Source organism: Eumetopias jubatus, unplaced genomic scaffold (genome assembly GCF_037043125.1).
Source record: "Eumetopias jubatus isolate StellerSeaLion01/CBP00866 unplaced genomic scaffold, mEumJub1_p1.0 scaffold_9, whole genome shotgun sequence".
Lineage (NCBI taxonomy): Eukaryota > Metazoa > Chordata > Mammalia > Carnivora > Otariidae > Eumetopias > Eumetopias jubatus.
In genome coordinates this window covers 107,422,622-107,438,801 of record NW_028274815.1, presented here as the reverse complement: position 1 = coordinate 107,438,801, position 16,180 = coordinate 107,422,622, and the positions used below count along the sequence as shown (strand labels likewise).

Here is a 16,180-nt window from a genome sequence, read left to right as displayed (position 1 = left end):
CCTTACTGTGAATTCATTTTTTAAAACACCTACTTATATTTCACCTCTAATGGAATGGGAGAGGATACTGCAGAAAATGCTCAATTATTGTTAATCCCCTTCTTTCCCATGCAAGTCATATCAATCTTGTTAAGTTTTTATTTCCTCCAAAGTGCAAGGGTCCACTTAACAAAATGCATGTGGTTAAGTTTGTTGTTCTAATAAAGTTCAAGAGGACGGAATTAAATTAGTATAGGGTAATTACTTATAATTAGATATTCTTAATGGAAACTGAATAAGTCCTAAGTTATTCTAAAAACTTGCTTGCTTAAATATGCAGCTCCGTTGGCAACTCCCCCCTCCCCTCCCCACATGGAAAGAAGAAAACTGCTTTCCAGTTTTCAAGGCAGAATTCCATTCGCCCTAGAAAATACTCCAAAGCACACTCAGAGAAATGTTCTAAACAGTTATTCCTCATTAAACTAAAGAACGGCTAACTAAAAGCTTGAAATTTAGATTATGCAAAGATAACTATCCCTTGGACTTAACCTAAAAAAGGGTGGCAAACAGGAGTCAACACTACAGTAAATGTGACTTACACTTAAAAAGGGCAGGGAGGTTAGAGGGGAAAGTAGAGGACATACAATCTCAGAGGATCAAATGTGATTATCTGTTGTCTACTCAGACACCTGGTTGTGAGACTCTCTTGAAAACTCATCAGGTGTCTGTCCATATTTGCTGCTGGGCAGAAAAACTAGCTCTGGGTCATGGCCAGCTCCATGAGGGCACCTTGTGAACCCCAGAGCTCTACAAGCAATGTGGTATTCAGCAGGCCATGCCAAGGGGACCACATCTGTTTTGAATTGGGGATGTCTTCACACCAAAGGAGTGGAAGAGATAGCCAAAGACACAAGCAGCCAGCACTCCTATAAAATCACCAGGACTTTGATTTTTATCTTTCTCTCATCAAAACAGCAGAGAGGTTAACTTCTCCAATTGACAGATGTGTAAAAGCCTAGTGCAAAAAGAAGCCTGACATGCTTTATGAAACTCCAGGGCAGAAGAATGTTTTCATCCCTACCATGTGAAAAAGTTACGTTTAAATGACTTCCACATGGGGGATTCGGGTTACTCCATGTGAGACCCTGGCTTTTGTCTTCTACATGCTTTTGCTCTCCAAATTAGATTTGTTCATTTGCTTAAAATTGTGTGTGTGTGTGTGTGTGTTTGAATTCTATAATAATAGGTTCCTCTTGGTCCCAATACAATGAAACCTTTGATCAGTAACTCAAACTCAGGAAAAAGTAAGTTTCACCAGAATAGAACATCCAGGGATCTGATTTGACCTGACAAGTTCTGAGACTGCTCTTATTTAAATATTTTGTAAGTTTTTGCCTGATGTTAAGGAGTGGGGACATGAGAGAGACAGAAAAGAGATACTAGATAATACTACCATGACTTATAATGCCTGTTCTTTGGGCCACAGTGAACTTTCTTTTTGGCTTAATACATAGATTGAGTTTATGGTAACTGTACTATTAAGTAAAAAGGGAAAAAAATCAAAACTGGCTGTCAGATCCTAATATGTCTTTAAATTATGCTTAAATAAATAGTAGAAATCAGTGAGAAAAGTGAAGGAGGTGTGAAAACACTATTCTAACGTTAATTAAATACCAGGCATATGTACTAATTTTAGCTCCAAAATAGATATCAACCTTCTCCTTTTTCAGAGGAGGTCCCTGGCCAGCGACTTTAAATAATTTTTCCAAGGTTATGCAGATAATAAGTGATGGAGGAAGGTTCAAATTATGACCTCATTTCAAAGTCCACTTTCTTAGGTTCTATCATCTCTTAGAGATACCTGACTCCTAGGATCATAATGCATGATGTTTTAAAAACACACTCCCAAATTCTTTGACACTCCTGTCAGAAGGAGGGGTCCTTGTTCCCTCCCCTTGAATATGTCCCCACCTCAGTGATGCATTTGTAACCAACAGACTACAGTGGAAGTGATGCTCCATGGCTTGTAAGAGTAGGCCAAAGAAGATCCTGTGGCTCCACCCGGTTCTTATGGCCTGCTCACAACTCCAATATGACCATGCTGGAAAGGACACAGGAAGGTGTCCTGATTGATGGTCCAGCTGAGCACTAAGCCAGTAGCCAAAGTCAAATGCCAATCATATGACTGAGCCATCTTAAATGTTCAATCCGGCTGAGCTTTCGGATGACTGCAACCCTAGGGGACAACTAATTTCAACCACATGAGAGATTCCATGAAAGAGTAACCTAGTTGAGCCTTTTCTAAATTCATGAACCATAAAATCATTAGCGAAATAAAGCGATTGCTATTTTATGCTACTGAATTTTGGAATAATTATTACACAGCAACAATAATTAAAACACAGAATTCAGAAACAGGCAATGAAACATCAGCAGGAGATATGGAAGCTAGTTCCTTTGGGTTTTTATTGGTCCATAAGCAGAACTCAAGTATAGCACAGGGAATATGAGCAGGACATTAGAGCCAGACAAACCTGGGTGTATCCCAACATGGCCACTTACTAGGCTTAGTGTGGCTAAAGGTGCTTAAATTTTCTCAGACTCGTCTCTGTAATGAAGGTAATGAGTGTATTAGAGCATTAATCTGGTTCTCTGCTCCAAAGAAACAAAACCAATAGTGTATATAGCTATATATACACGTATATATACACACATATATGTAACTAATATATAACTATGGTTATACATGATTTTATTATAAGGAAGAGATTTATTATAAGAAATTGGCTCATGCAGTTATAGAGACTGAGAAGTCCTAACATCTGCAGTTGGCAGGCTGGAGACACGAAAGAGCCAAAGGTATGGTTTTAGTTCCAGGCCAAGTCTGAAGGTCTGAGAATAAGAGAGCCAGTGGTGTAAGTTCCAATCTGAAAGCTGACAGGCTCCACACTCATGGGCTATTGTTTCAGTTTGAGTCTGAAGGCAGAAAAAAACCAATACCAATGTTCCAGCTCGAGTAGTGAGGCAGGAGAAATTTCATCGTATAGTGCTACCCTTTCTGTTCTGTTTGGGCTTCCAATTGATTGGACGAGGGCACTCACATTAAGGAGAGCAGTCTACAGATCCAAATATTAATCTCATCTACAAACACCCTCACGGCACAGCCAGAGTAATGTTTGACCAAAATCTCAGCTCCCCACAGCCAAGTAAAGTTGACAAATAAAATTAACCATCACAAGTCCACCTTTTGTTACTGGGCACCCATGTGCATCTCCTTAAATGATACTTAATCTCCAAATATAGATAATAACAAGGTCGTAATTCCACTTAACTTGATGCAACTATCCTGCGTACAACTGAAAGTACCCTAACTCCTTCTCCAGAAAAGGAGATAGTTCTTGAATGAGGTTTACTCTTCTTCTTGATATCCCATGATTTAAATACTATGATTTAAAATTAACAATATTGGGCACCTGGGTGGCTCAGTTAGTTAAGCAACTGCCTTCAGTTCAGGTCATGATCCTGGAGTCCCAGGATCGAGTCCCGCATCGGGCTCCCTGCTCGGCGGGTAGTCTGCTTCTCCCTCTGACCCTCCCCCCTCTCATGCTCTCTCTCTATTTCATTCTCTCAAGTAAATAAAATCTTTAAAAAAAAAATTAACAATATTTAAATATTATGATATAAAGTCAATACATCTTATGTTACATGACAAGGAATAAGAGGGAAGAAAATAAAGATACATAAAATACACTTATATTTATATTCATATTCACACAAACATTTGTAACAAACTAAGTGAGAAATACTCATGACAGCTGCAGTCCTCATTTCTGTAATTAGTTACTTGGTAACTGTTTTTTATGACTACCTTCTTGTACCACCCACTGTGTGTTCCCTTTGTTTTCTGAACACATCTCAGTTGGTTCTTTACCTAGTCAGGGGACCCAGACTTGCAGTTCAGAAAGGTCTGGGGCTACTGGTGGTCCTGCTTAGATTGGATGTCACACTTTTCCACTGACTTTAATCACAGGGGTGTTAATACTAATAGACATATTAAGAGATATCTTATATTTCAGACATAATCCTTATTTTTGTTGTGGAGAAGTAGTCCAATCTTGCCTTAGTAATTAGAAATCAATTAACCCAGCCAACACAGTAATTCCCTTCATTGCTTGTTGGTTCTAAAGCATGAGACACCCAAAATGGCCTAGAGGCAGTCTTAACCTTGAGTTCAATGGAATCACTCTTGTGTTTCCTGGTGGAAGCATTCCCTCCTTTGGATCTAAGGCCAGCAGAGCATAAGGTCATGGCAATAGGAAGCAAAAATTTTACTCGTGGGTCACTAGAGGGTAATAGTGAGTAGTGCCACTCACCTCTGATTCCTGGACCTGTGACTCCTGTCTATCAGAGAAACAGAACCATATAATGGATCCTGATGCAGAGCATATACAGCATCCTGAAGAACCTTGCTGTAGTCTGGCTAGGTGGCACTGTACCTGAGTCTTCAAAGGGCCATTTCACCATTTTATTAAGCCACCTGCTTCAGAATGGTGGAGACATAGTAAGTCCTGTAAATTCTATGAGCATGGGCCCATTGCCACACTTTGTTTATTATGAAGTTCCTTAATCAAAAGTAATGCTGAGAAAAAAAATTTAAAACGAGGTAATGCTGTGTAGAATACCATAATGGCAGGTAAGGCATTCTGTAAATCTACATATGGAAGAAACATTGCTTGTACGGAAGGCAAATTTGTATCCAGAGTATATTCCAGTAACAACAAAATGCTATCCTTTCCATGATGGATGTGGTCCAGTGTAATCAACATGGCACTGGGTTGCTGGCTGAGTACCTTGGGAAATAATGTCAGAGTGTCAAATCCAGGATTCAGTATTGGTCTTCGCTGCTGGCAGGTTGAGCACTCAGCAACAGCTCTAGCTAGGTTGGCTTTGGTGAGTGGAAGTTCATGCTGCTGATTCCATGCATCATCTCCATCTCTGCCACCATCACCTTTATGTTCATGAACTCTTTGGGCAGTAACAGGAGTGTCTGGGGAAAGAAGCTGACTCGTATCTACACAAGTAATTTTATTCACTTGATTATTAAAATACTTCTCTGTTGAGGTCACCTTTTGATGAGCATTCACATGCAAAAATATCTTCATTTGTTCCCATTCTGAGAGAACTGTCTACATACTTCTTCCCCAGATTTCCTTATCACCAATTTTCCAATCATGTTCCTCCCAGATTCCTGACCATGCCAAACCATTGGCCACAGCCCATGAAGTTGTATATAATCACACATCTGACTATTTCTTCCAAGAAAAGTGACCAATAACATTCACTGCTATAGTTCTGCCCACTGGGAGACTCTCCCTTCACATCTGCCCATCAGGGATGTCTGAGGAAGGGAGTGTAGTGCTGCAGATGTCCACTTTTTGGTGTTGCCTGCATTATCAAGCATAACTATCTGTAAGCCAGGCTCACGTCTTTTCTTCCTCTGTCAAATGATCTTAGGGAATTTCCCATGAAGCCATAAGTGTGGGAGAGAGAAATTAGTGCAATAATAGTGGGGACTAGGGCATTTGGGCCACTTCTTCATATACCACACGTGCACCTTAAAGGCACCCTCTGGCACCATTTCCTGTATACCACCTCCATTTGATGATGTGGTGCTGTTGTGCTGCTAGGTCAGATAACACCCAGTTCTTTATAGACAGCCCAGGTTACATGGAAACTTGATGACCCATGGTCAAGCACTAAGTCTCCATTAAGGCCTGTAGCAGACCAAGAGCTATTCTCAAAAGGACAGTAGTTATCTGCAGAAGATGGTAGTGCTTTGCTCCAAGAACCTAAAGGCCTTTGCTGTGATTCACCTGTAGGGGCCTGCCAGAGGCTCCAATAGCACCCCTATTCCACTGACACATCAAATGCCATTGGAACTGCTAGATGATATGTCCCAAGTGTCAGAACAGTTTGCCTGGTAGCCTGGACCTATTATAAGCATTCTCTTGTTCTGGGCCCCACTTAAAACTAGTAGCTTTTTGGGTTACTCAGTAAATGGGGTTGGAGTAAAATGCCCAAGTGAGGAATTAAGTGTCCTCCAAAAACCAAAGCAGCCCACTAAACATTGTGCCTCTTTCTTGGATGTAGGAGGAGCCAGATGCAACAACTATTCTTTCCCTTCGAAGGCATATCTTGACATGCCCCACAGCACTGGACCCCTAGAAATTTCACTGATGAAAGCCTCTGAATTTTTGTCGTATTTCCCATCCTTTGATATGCAGATGTATTACCAATAAATCGAGAGTAGTTGCTACTTCCTGCTTATTAGGTCCTATAATATCATCAATATAATGGGTCAGTGTGATCCCTTGTGGAAGGCAAAGACAATCAGTATTCCTTTGAGCTAATTTATGACCTAGATCTTGAGAATTAATATACTTCTGAGACAGGAAAACGATGGGAGTATTGTTGGCCACGGCAGTTGAAGGCAAACTGCTTCTGGTGGCCCTTATAGACAAGGATGGAGAAGAAAAAGGCATTTTCCAGATCAATAGTTGCCTACCACATACCAGAGGATGTGTTAATTTGCTTAAACAATGTAACCACATCTGGAACAGCTGAAATTGTAATCACCACCTGGTTAAGCTTATGACAACTCATTGTCATTCTCCAAGATCCAGATGTCTTCTGCATAGACCAAATGGGCAAGTTGAAAAGGGACATGATGAGAATCACTACCCCTGCATCTCTCTAGTCCCTGATGGTGGCAATAATCTCTGCAGTCCCTCCAAGAATGCAGTATTGTTTTTGTTTTGCTCTTTTCCTAGGTAGAGGTAGTTCTAGTAGTTTTCATTTGGCCTTTCCCATAATAGCCTTCACTCCACAGGTCAGGGAACCATGTGGTGACCCTGGCCACTGCTAAGTATGGCTCTTCCAACTGTGCATTCCAGAACTGGGGAAATTACCACAGGACATGTTCCCACTGGGCCCATTGTGAAAAAAACTTCAGCTAAAACTCCATTGATCATCTGATCTCCAAAAACCCTTACTCTGACTGGTGGGTCACAGTGATATTCTGGGTGTCCTGGAATTAGTATCAGTTCAGAGCCAGTATCCAGCAATCCCTGAAAATTCTGATTATTTGTCTTTTGCCAATGGACAGTTGTCCTGGTAAAAGGCCATAGGTCCCTTTGGAGAAGTATGGGAGAAAGATTAACGGGATAAATTTTGGCAGTATACTGGGATCCTTCCTCAAGGGGACCCAGCTTCCCCTTCATTCAAGAGGTTCTGGTTTTATAAACTGACTCAAGTCTGGGAACTGATTGAGGGGCTGTGACTTTCTGTTTTTATGACTCAAGTTAGACTTTTGTTCATTGACCTAAAACATTTTTGCTTATAAAGATCGAGTAAGAATTTAGTAGTCTTCCTACCTATTTCACTTTTAGGAACGCCATGATTAACTAGCCAGAACCATAGGTCTGCACAAGTCAGGGTATTCTGATTGCTGCTTTGATTCTGTTGTTCATTACAGTAACCATGTCCATCTTGCCTTTGATGGGTGAGTGCTGCCACTTGGACCCCCACTACTGTTGGATTCAATTACTCCCATTGCATTTACATTCCCCAATTCAGTGACTGCAATTCCCACTGTAAGATCTGACCTACAGATAAGAGTGAGCACCGAGCTTTTTAAGGATGCCCAGGTCTAGATTAAAGTGAGGATTCATACAAATTTTAAAACCTGAATCACATAAATTGATTTAGTTCCTCAAAGTGGTTAAGGTAAACTTACTTGTGCCTCCTCCTAACAAGAATGACATCATAGATTTAATAGTGAAACATATGTACTAATGGATAGATTTCTAAGCATGTCTGGTTTCAACAGTGATAGCATTGATTAGGAACATGCACACAGACATCCTTATTATAGCTTTTAGAGCCTTCATTTTAAAGCTTTGCCTCAGCATTTAGGCACATAGGTTGTCCTGTGTTGTCATAGCCTTACTCACATGATTATTTTTCAGCTTTAAATTGTGCACAGTTTTAGTCATTTCGGGCCACAGTAATAGTACTATAGCCTGGGTGACTTATTAATGACAGACATTTATTTCTCACATTCTTGGAGACTGGAAATCCAAGATCAAGGTGTCTGCATGTTTAGGTTCTGGTGAGAACCTGTTTGTAGGTTGCAGACTGCTAAGCTCTCCTTGTACCTTCACATCGTGAGGGAGGAAGAGAGAGCTATTTGGGGTCCCTTTTAGAAGGGCACTAATCCCATTCATGAGGGCTTCATCCTTTTGACCTAACTACTTCTGCAAATTCCCACCTCTTAATACCATCACACTGGAGGTTAGGATGCCAAAGTATCAATTTTGGGGAGACACAAACTTCCAGTCCATCACATGCACTGAAGCTGTAAGGCACATATCATGAATGTAGAACTCACTGAATCTTGCAGACAGATCAAAAAATGCTCATATGATTTTAATAATTATTTTCCTACTGCCTCAAGAATATAGATTCTTAACCCCTCGAATTAGAGCAAAAAGCCATTTGTAGTAAAGAGCACAGGATCTAGGTTAGATTATCAGGGTTCACCTGTCAGCTCTACCATTGGCTAACCCCCTCTGTGAATGACTTTTCTCATCTATAAAACTGGCACAATAATATGCCTTCCTCATAGATATAGTAAATGAGTTAATACATGTAAAGAGCTTAGAAAGTGCCTGGCCCATAATAAACTCTCAATAAATATAAGCCATTTTTATTGCTTATTTAATTTCCCCTTATAGTACCTATTACCCACCAGGTGGTGCCTGAGGTGAAGTGCTTGCTGAATGAATAGGAAGGAAAAATAAGAGACCTTTACCTGACAGAATATAATGTTTCAATGAAGTTACACCATGCAGAGAAAGCAATGTGTCCTGTTTATATGCAAGACAAACAAGGAGCTGGACTTCGACTTCAAGCTGTGTGAATAGAAGATGCCATTGCTTCTGTGACCCACATTCACAGTGAATAACAAGACCAGAGAGAAACGGTTTTTAGGAGCCCAACAGGAATTGTCACCTAAGACTCGCTGTTGGACTAAACAGCCACTCCATTCTTTCCTTCTCCACAGCTGTTCCTTACACATTTCAACCATTTGGCAATATGACTCTCCTGAGATTGAGAAACAGTGTGTCAGATTCCATTGATCCTTAACATAACAGAGGAGTGGTGGCCACGGTATACTAGAAACGGTGCTTTCATTGATCTGGAGCACCCTGTTTCCATCACAGGGAAGAATCTTCCCACAACCAAAGTGCTAGAGGACTGATGGCCAAGTAAAATCTTGGGTGAGATGGGGTCACCCACATAGCCAGAGAGTCTTAATTTACTGAAAGAGTAAAGCTCACAAACAAGACGATCACTAAAAAAATTGCCAGAAAGAATACCAACTTTTCCGCTTCATTTGTTAAGTGTACAAAACACTCAATGCTAATTCTCTCATTGATTTAAGTAAATCAGAACTTCTTCCAGGCTAAATAGAGAAATCTATAAGTTACTGAGCTATTTTTAACTAGAAATATTCCCTTTTGAAATCTCCGGAGTTAAGAATCCAATAGACAAGAGTTATTAAACAAGGATCATGTGACTTATGAAGTGCATGCAAAGGATAATTTGCTGATGTGTTGACACTACGGGGGTACTATACCCAGCTGGAAGTTCTTCTGTGTACTTTGTTATTATTTAAAGATTACTCAAGAATTAGTCTTTTCTTGTATAAATTAGATGGATGAGCACTTAAGAAATTCTGCAATTTTTTTTTCATTTTCATACTCTATTAAGCCACCAAGCTGTTTCAGAAAAAACGAGCAAACAAAATATTTAATAGGCTAGTTTTTCAGTTCTCTCATTAAGCAGGTGTTCATTCTGTGAGATCATAAAATTGAAATCATGATATATATTACATCATTAAGTAGCATTGAATGCTGGCCAGAGGGCACTGCAGAGATTCAGACAGTTGTTGGTGCACATGTGATAGAAATTAGGACAAGAATGAGAAAAATCTTAGAACTAGTGCAAATGCTCTTGAATTTTAACACTGTTAATTATTTCTTCCAGTAGATGGGTTCTCAACTCTTTGAAGCTCAGATTAGAGAGTCATGTTCTTGTTTACTGAGCCTAGTGCATTTGCCACATTTAGACAGTCCCTTCTCAATGGCGAACTACCTCATTTTCTGGCAGAAAGCAAAGCATAAGAATTGAAGCAATAGACTTTACATAAAGTACACTCTGTACTTCCTCCCTAGGGTAAGAATAGTTTCCATCCCAGACACACTCCAAAACCTTTCATGATTCTGATGACAGTAGCAGTAAAAAATTATTTCACATGTACCAAAATGTGCAACCATAAGTCTCAAGTTTCTTTTCACAGCTTTGAAAAATCTTAATTTACCAATTGAGAAATTTACTTAGTGGGAGTATTTGGGAACTAAGAAGGTACACTTGGATGTGTCTTCATTCTCAGACTAAATTCATTTCTGGAAGGGCCACTGCATTATGTGGGACAGTTGGTGAAAAAAAGAATATTGGCAATGGACTCTCTTGAATTTGTAAAAAAAGAAAAAAAGGAAAAAATTGTGTGTGTGTGAGACGTAAGCTTATAAGAAATGAAGTAGATTTGGAGTTGCACACTTTTTCACCCTCACTTGCATATATGATAATTGTCTAAAAAGAAAAAAAAAAAGATGAAACAAGCAACTGATAGGAACATTTTCACAATAAGGGAAATAATAATATAGATTTAAAAATAAAGAAGGCAGTTAGGTGCTAGACTCATTCGTTTACATTTATTTTATGTAATTCTTAGAATAAGCTGAGTTTAAAAACCAGGAAATCAGGGTTGTCATCAGCTCAGTAATTAAGACTCACAGTCTCGCAGTGAGAAAGTGAAAGCACAAGTTTGAAATACATACATTTGTAAACTCTGGTCGCAGAGTCTGAGCTGGGAAAAGAAGAGAGGAGGCGTACCCGCTGCTAAGATGACTATGTTGGCACGGTAACAGGTTAGCTACATCCTCACGGAGAGGTACACTCACAGTTGCTACTGCTTACCTAGAGAGAACTCAGCTGGCTTTGTCCTAGCATGAGGAGAGCAACGCTAGGATTTCAACCTGAGGGATTGGGGCGTGGGAAGGGGTTTGATGATCTCTATATCTCTGTCAGCACAGAAAGACCACAGGTGGGGAAGTGGTTAAGGCGATCCTTAATAATACTGCCCAGTTTCATGTGTTTACTAATTTCCAATTTCTCCTCAAATTTAAATTATCCATCTTTATCATCCACATCAGTCATGATGAAAAACCAGGGCAGATTCCCAGGATTTTCTGTACTTGCACTTCTCTTGGTTTTTAAGTAAAGGCTAGACTAAAGTGGGGGCGGGTCCATACCTCATTTCCCTCTCTCTCTCTAGTATCTCTAGTACAGGGGTCCTTAACACATTCGGCTTGAAGACAGTGTAAGAGCCAAAAAAGCATAACTGTAAGGCATGTCAGCCAGATATTAACATATTTCTACTTGATGCTCTTTTTAGAAACCTTATTTTATTTTATTTAGCTCCATCTGTTAGTGTGAAGATAATCTTGAATTTAGAATTTTCCTTTGAACTCAAAAGCCCTCGTGGTTGAGGTGAATATCTTAAGGTCTCTTTTTGGGGCACCTGGGTGTCTCAGTTGGTTGAGTGACTGCCTTCGGCTCACGTCATGATCCTGGAGTCCCAGGATCAAGTCCTGCATCGGGCTCTCTGCTTGGTGGGGAGTCTACTTCTCTCCCCACCTTGTACACTCTCTCTCTCAGATAATAAAAGAATAAAATCTCTAAAAAAAAAAATCTCTTTTTGACCACTGAGTTGCCATTAAGCAGGTGTTTATTTTGTGCCCAATTACTTGGAAAAGAAAACTGGATCTCCTAGCTTCACCCAGGCCATCCCATTGGTCACATCTTTAGAGACAGACAGTTATCAAAATGTCCTCTGACACATCTGCCTCATCTCAACCAAATCAGAACTGTTGAAAATTCAACTTTTATCAAAGAAACATAACACAAAATGATTACATTACTTTTAACTGTTGTATGAAATATATAAAATATGTAAAAAAGAAAACATTATAAAAATAAATAAATAAATAAGAGAAAAAATTTAATTATTCAATAAGCATTTATTCCATACTTTTCACACTCCAGGAACTATGTTATGCTAATAGAATCTAAAATGCTTCTAAAGAGAAAATACATATAAACAGAAAAATTATGAAACAAGAAGCTAAAAATATTTATTAACTTAATATTTATTGAGCCTGTATTATATATCCTAGGCACTATTCTGGGAGATAGCAGAAAACAATGGATAAGGTCCCTCCCCACATGGAGTTTACACTATAAGAGAAGAGAAAGACTGTACACAAAAGGATAAAGCACACTATAGTATTAGGTAGAGTTCCAAGCTATGATGAAATATCTATAAATGAGGGCAAATGAATAAAAATGGATAGGAAGATCTCTGTTAGAGTTTATATGGAAGTCCTTACTATAATTTTGATTTCAATTAAAAATCAATTTTGAAGGGCACCTGGGTGGCTCAGTTGGTTAAGCATCTGCCTTTGTCTCAGGTCATGATCTTGGGTCTGGGATCAAGCCCTTCCTCAAGCTCCCTGCTCAGTGGGAAGTCTGCCTCTCCCTCTCCTTCTGCCCCTCCCCCCACTCATGGGCACATACTCGCTCTCTCTCAAATAAATAAATAAAATCTTTTAAAATCAATTTTGAATTAAGTTTTAATAGAGATATTAAATTGTAATGGAGGTCTGAACGAAGTACTATGAGCAAACAAATAAGGACATTTCTATATTGGCCTGGGAGAAATACAAGAGGCTTTGTTGAAGAAGGGACAGATAATAACAGTAACAAGTGAAGAATGGAAATTGAACCAACAGAGAATGAGTAGGCCAACACTTAATATGATAAAAAGAACTACTTTCCTTAAATCCAAAGGTGCATCAAATACAGTTTGAGAAAACTTCCAAGAATGACAGCTTAGCATTGGTAGGAAGAGATGAGAGATTGGTCAACACAAAAAGTTAGGCATCTTTTTGATGATACTTTATGTGGGAAAATCCAAAAGACTCCACCCCAAAAGTGCTAGAACTCATACAGGAATTCAGAAAAGTGGCAGGATATAAAATCAATGCACAGAAATCAGTGGCATTCCTATATACCAACAAGAAGACCAAAGAGAGAGAAATTAAGGAGTCAATCCCTCTTACAATTGCACCCAAAATCATAAGATACCTAGGAATAAATCTAACCAAAGAGGCAAAGGATCTGCACTCAGAAAACTATAAAATACTCATGAAAGAAATTGAGGAAGACACAAAGAAATGGAAAAACGTTCCATGCTCATGGATTGGAAGAACAAACATTGTGAAGATGTCAATGTTACCTAGAGCAATCTACACATTCAATGCAATCCCCATCAAAATACCATCCACTTTTTTCAAAGAAATGGAACAAATAATCCTAAAATTTGTATGGAACCAGAAAAGACCCCGAATAGCCAGAGGAATGTTGACAAAGAAAAGCAAAGCTGGCGGCATCACAATTCCAGACTTCCAGCTCTATTACAAAGCGGTCATCATCAAGACAGTATGGTACTGGCACAAAAACAGACACATAGATCAGTGGAACAGAATCGAGAGCCCAGAAATGGACCCTCAACTCTATGGTCAACTAATCCTTGGCAAAGAAGGAAAGAATGTCCAATGGAAAAAAGACAGTCTCTTCAACAAATGGTGTTGGGAAAATTGGATAGCCATTGGATGCAGAAGAATGAAACTGGACCATTTCCTTACACCACACACAAAAATAGACTCCAAATGGTTGAAAGACCTTAATGTGAGACAGGAATCCATCAAAATCCTAAAGGAGAACACAGGCAGCAACCTCTTCGACCTCAGCCACAGCAACTTCTTCCTAGAAACATCACCAAAGGCAAGGGAAGCAACTGCAAAAATGAACTATTGGGATTTCATCAAGATAAAAAGCTTTTGCACAGCAAAAGAAAGAGTCCACAAAACCAAAAGACAACCGACAGAATGGGAGAAAATATTTGCAAATGACATATCAGATAAAGGGGTAGTATTCAAAATCTATAAAGAACTTATCAAACTCAATACCCAAAGAACAAATAATCCAGTCAAGAAATAGGCAGAAGACATGAACAGACATTTTTCCAAAGACATCCAAATGGCCAATAGACACATGAAAAAGTGCTCAACATCGCTCGGCATCAGGGAAATCCAAATCAAAACCTCAATGAGGTACCACCTCAGACCATTCAGAATGGCTAAAATTAACAAGTCAGGAAACGACAGATGTTGGCGGGGATGTGGAGAAAGGGGAACCCTCCTACACTGTTAGTGGGAATGCAAGCTTGTGCAACCACTCTGGAAAACAGTATGGAGGTTCCTCAAACAGTTGAAAATAGAGCTACCATTCGATCCCGCAATTGCACTACTGGGTATTTACCCCAAAGATACAAATGTAGATATCTGAAGGGGTACGTGCACCCCAATATTTATAGCAGCAATGTCCACAATAGCCAAACTGTGGAAAGAGCCAAGATGTCCATTGACAGATGAATGGATAAAGAAGAAGTGGTATATATACACAATGGAATATTATGCAGCCATCAAAAGGAATGAGATCTTGCCATTTGCAACGACATGGATGGAACTGGAGGGTGTTATGCTGAGCGAAATAAGTCAAGCAGAGAAAGACATGTATCATATGACCTCACTGATATGAGGAATTCTTAATCTCAGGAAACAAACTGAGTGTTGCTGGAGTGGTGGGGGGTGGGAGGGAAGGGGTGGCTGGGTGATAGATATTGGGGAGGGTATGTGCTATGGTGAGCGCTGTGAATTGTGCAAGACTGTTGAATCACAGATCTGTACCTCTGAAACAAATAATGCAATATACGTTAAGAAAAAAGAAGAAGAAGATAGCAGGAGGGGAAGAATGAAGGGGGGGGAAATTGGAAGGGGAGATGAACCATGAGAGATGATTGACTCTTAACAACAAACTGAGGGTTCTAGAGGGGAGGGAGATGGGGGGATGGGTTAGCCTGGTGATGGGTATTAAAGAGGGCATGTTCTGCGTGGAGCACTGGGTATTATGCACAATCAATGAATCATGGAACACTACATTAAAAACTAATGAAGTAATGTATGGTGATTAACATAACAATAAAAATAATTTTTAAAAAGTTAGGCATCTTTTATTGAAGAAGTAGATGTCACCAAGGTGCAGTATGAAATGCTGATTAGGTAGGATTTTCCCGCATGTGCTGTCTCTCTCTCTCTCTAAAATAAAATCTTTAAAAAAAAAGAATTTGAAATTAGGGTTTCTCAAAGTGTGTACATGATCTGTCTCCATAAGTACTCTCCAGGTTCTTATTAAAATGCAAATTTCTGTATCTTACTTCAGACTAATGAATTAGAATTTCTAAGGGAAACCTGAAAGTCTAAATTTTCAACAGACCTGGAGATGAGGAAGAACCAATCTTAAGAAGAGAGATCTTTCCAGGTAGAATGATCTATAAAGGTTCCAAGTTGACAGATTCTGAGGATCAGAAAGGTCTTTATGGCTAAATTATAGTTATCAAAGGGAGGGTGATGGAAGATAAGGTCAAGAAAATAGGATGAACAAATCAGCAGTGTCTTCTAAGCCATGGCATAGAATTTTGGGATTTTTTTTTTGAAGGAGGATGGGAAATCCTTGATAGATTCTAAATACAAAAGGGTCATATTCAAAGATAAAGGCACCAGTGGAACTTCTAGAGGGAAAGGTTTTCAGAGACCACCAAATCTTACATCTTCATTGATTATTTTCTTCATGCTTGTGTTCGTGAAGGATATGGATAAACGACATTTAATTCATGGCCTTTTTTTTGGCTAACACAAACATTTCTTTTAGATGACATCTCTTTATGACTGTACATTCCAACAAAAGAATACAAAACTGCCATGTTTTATTTTAAGTCCAGTGTTATATTAGTTTCAGGTGTACCATACAGTGATTCAACAATTCCATACATCACCTGGTACTCATCACAAGTGCATCCTTAATCCCCATCAGCTATTTAACCCATCCTCTCTTT

At 39.3% G+C, this 16,180-nt stretch overlaps 1 pseudogene; it reads right to left on the bottom strand.

The window, feature by feature from the left end:
* LOC114216397 (uncharacterized) overlaps window positions 1-8,033 on the bottom strand; it is a 43,806-nt pseudogene extending 35,773 nt beyond the window's left edge.
* Between the last annotated feature and the right edge of the window lie 8,147 nt (window positions 8,034-16,180).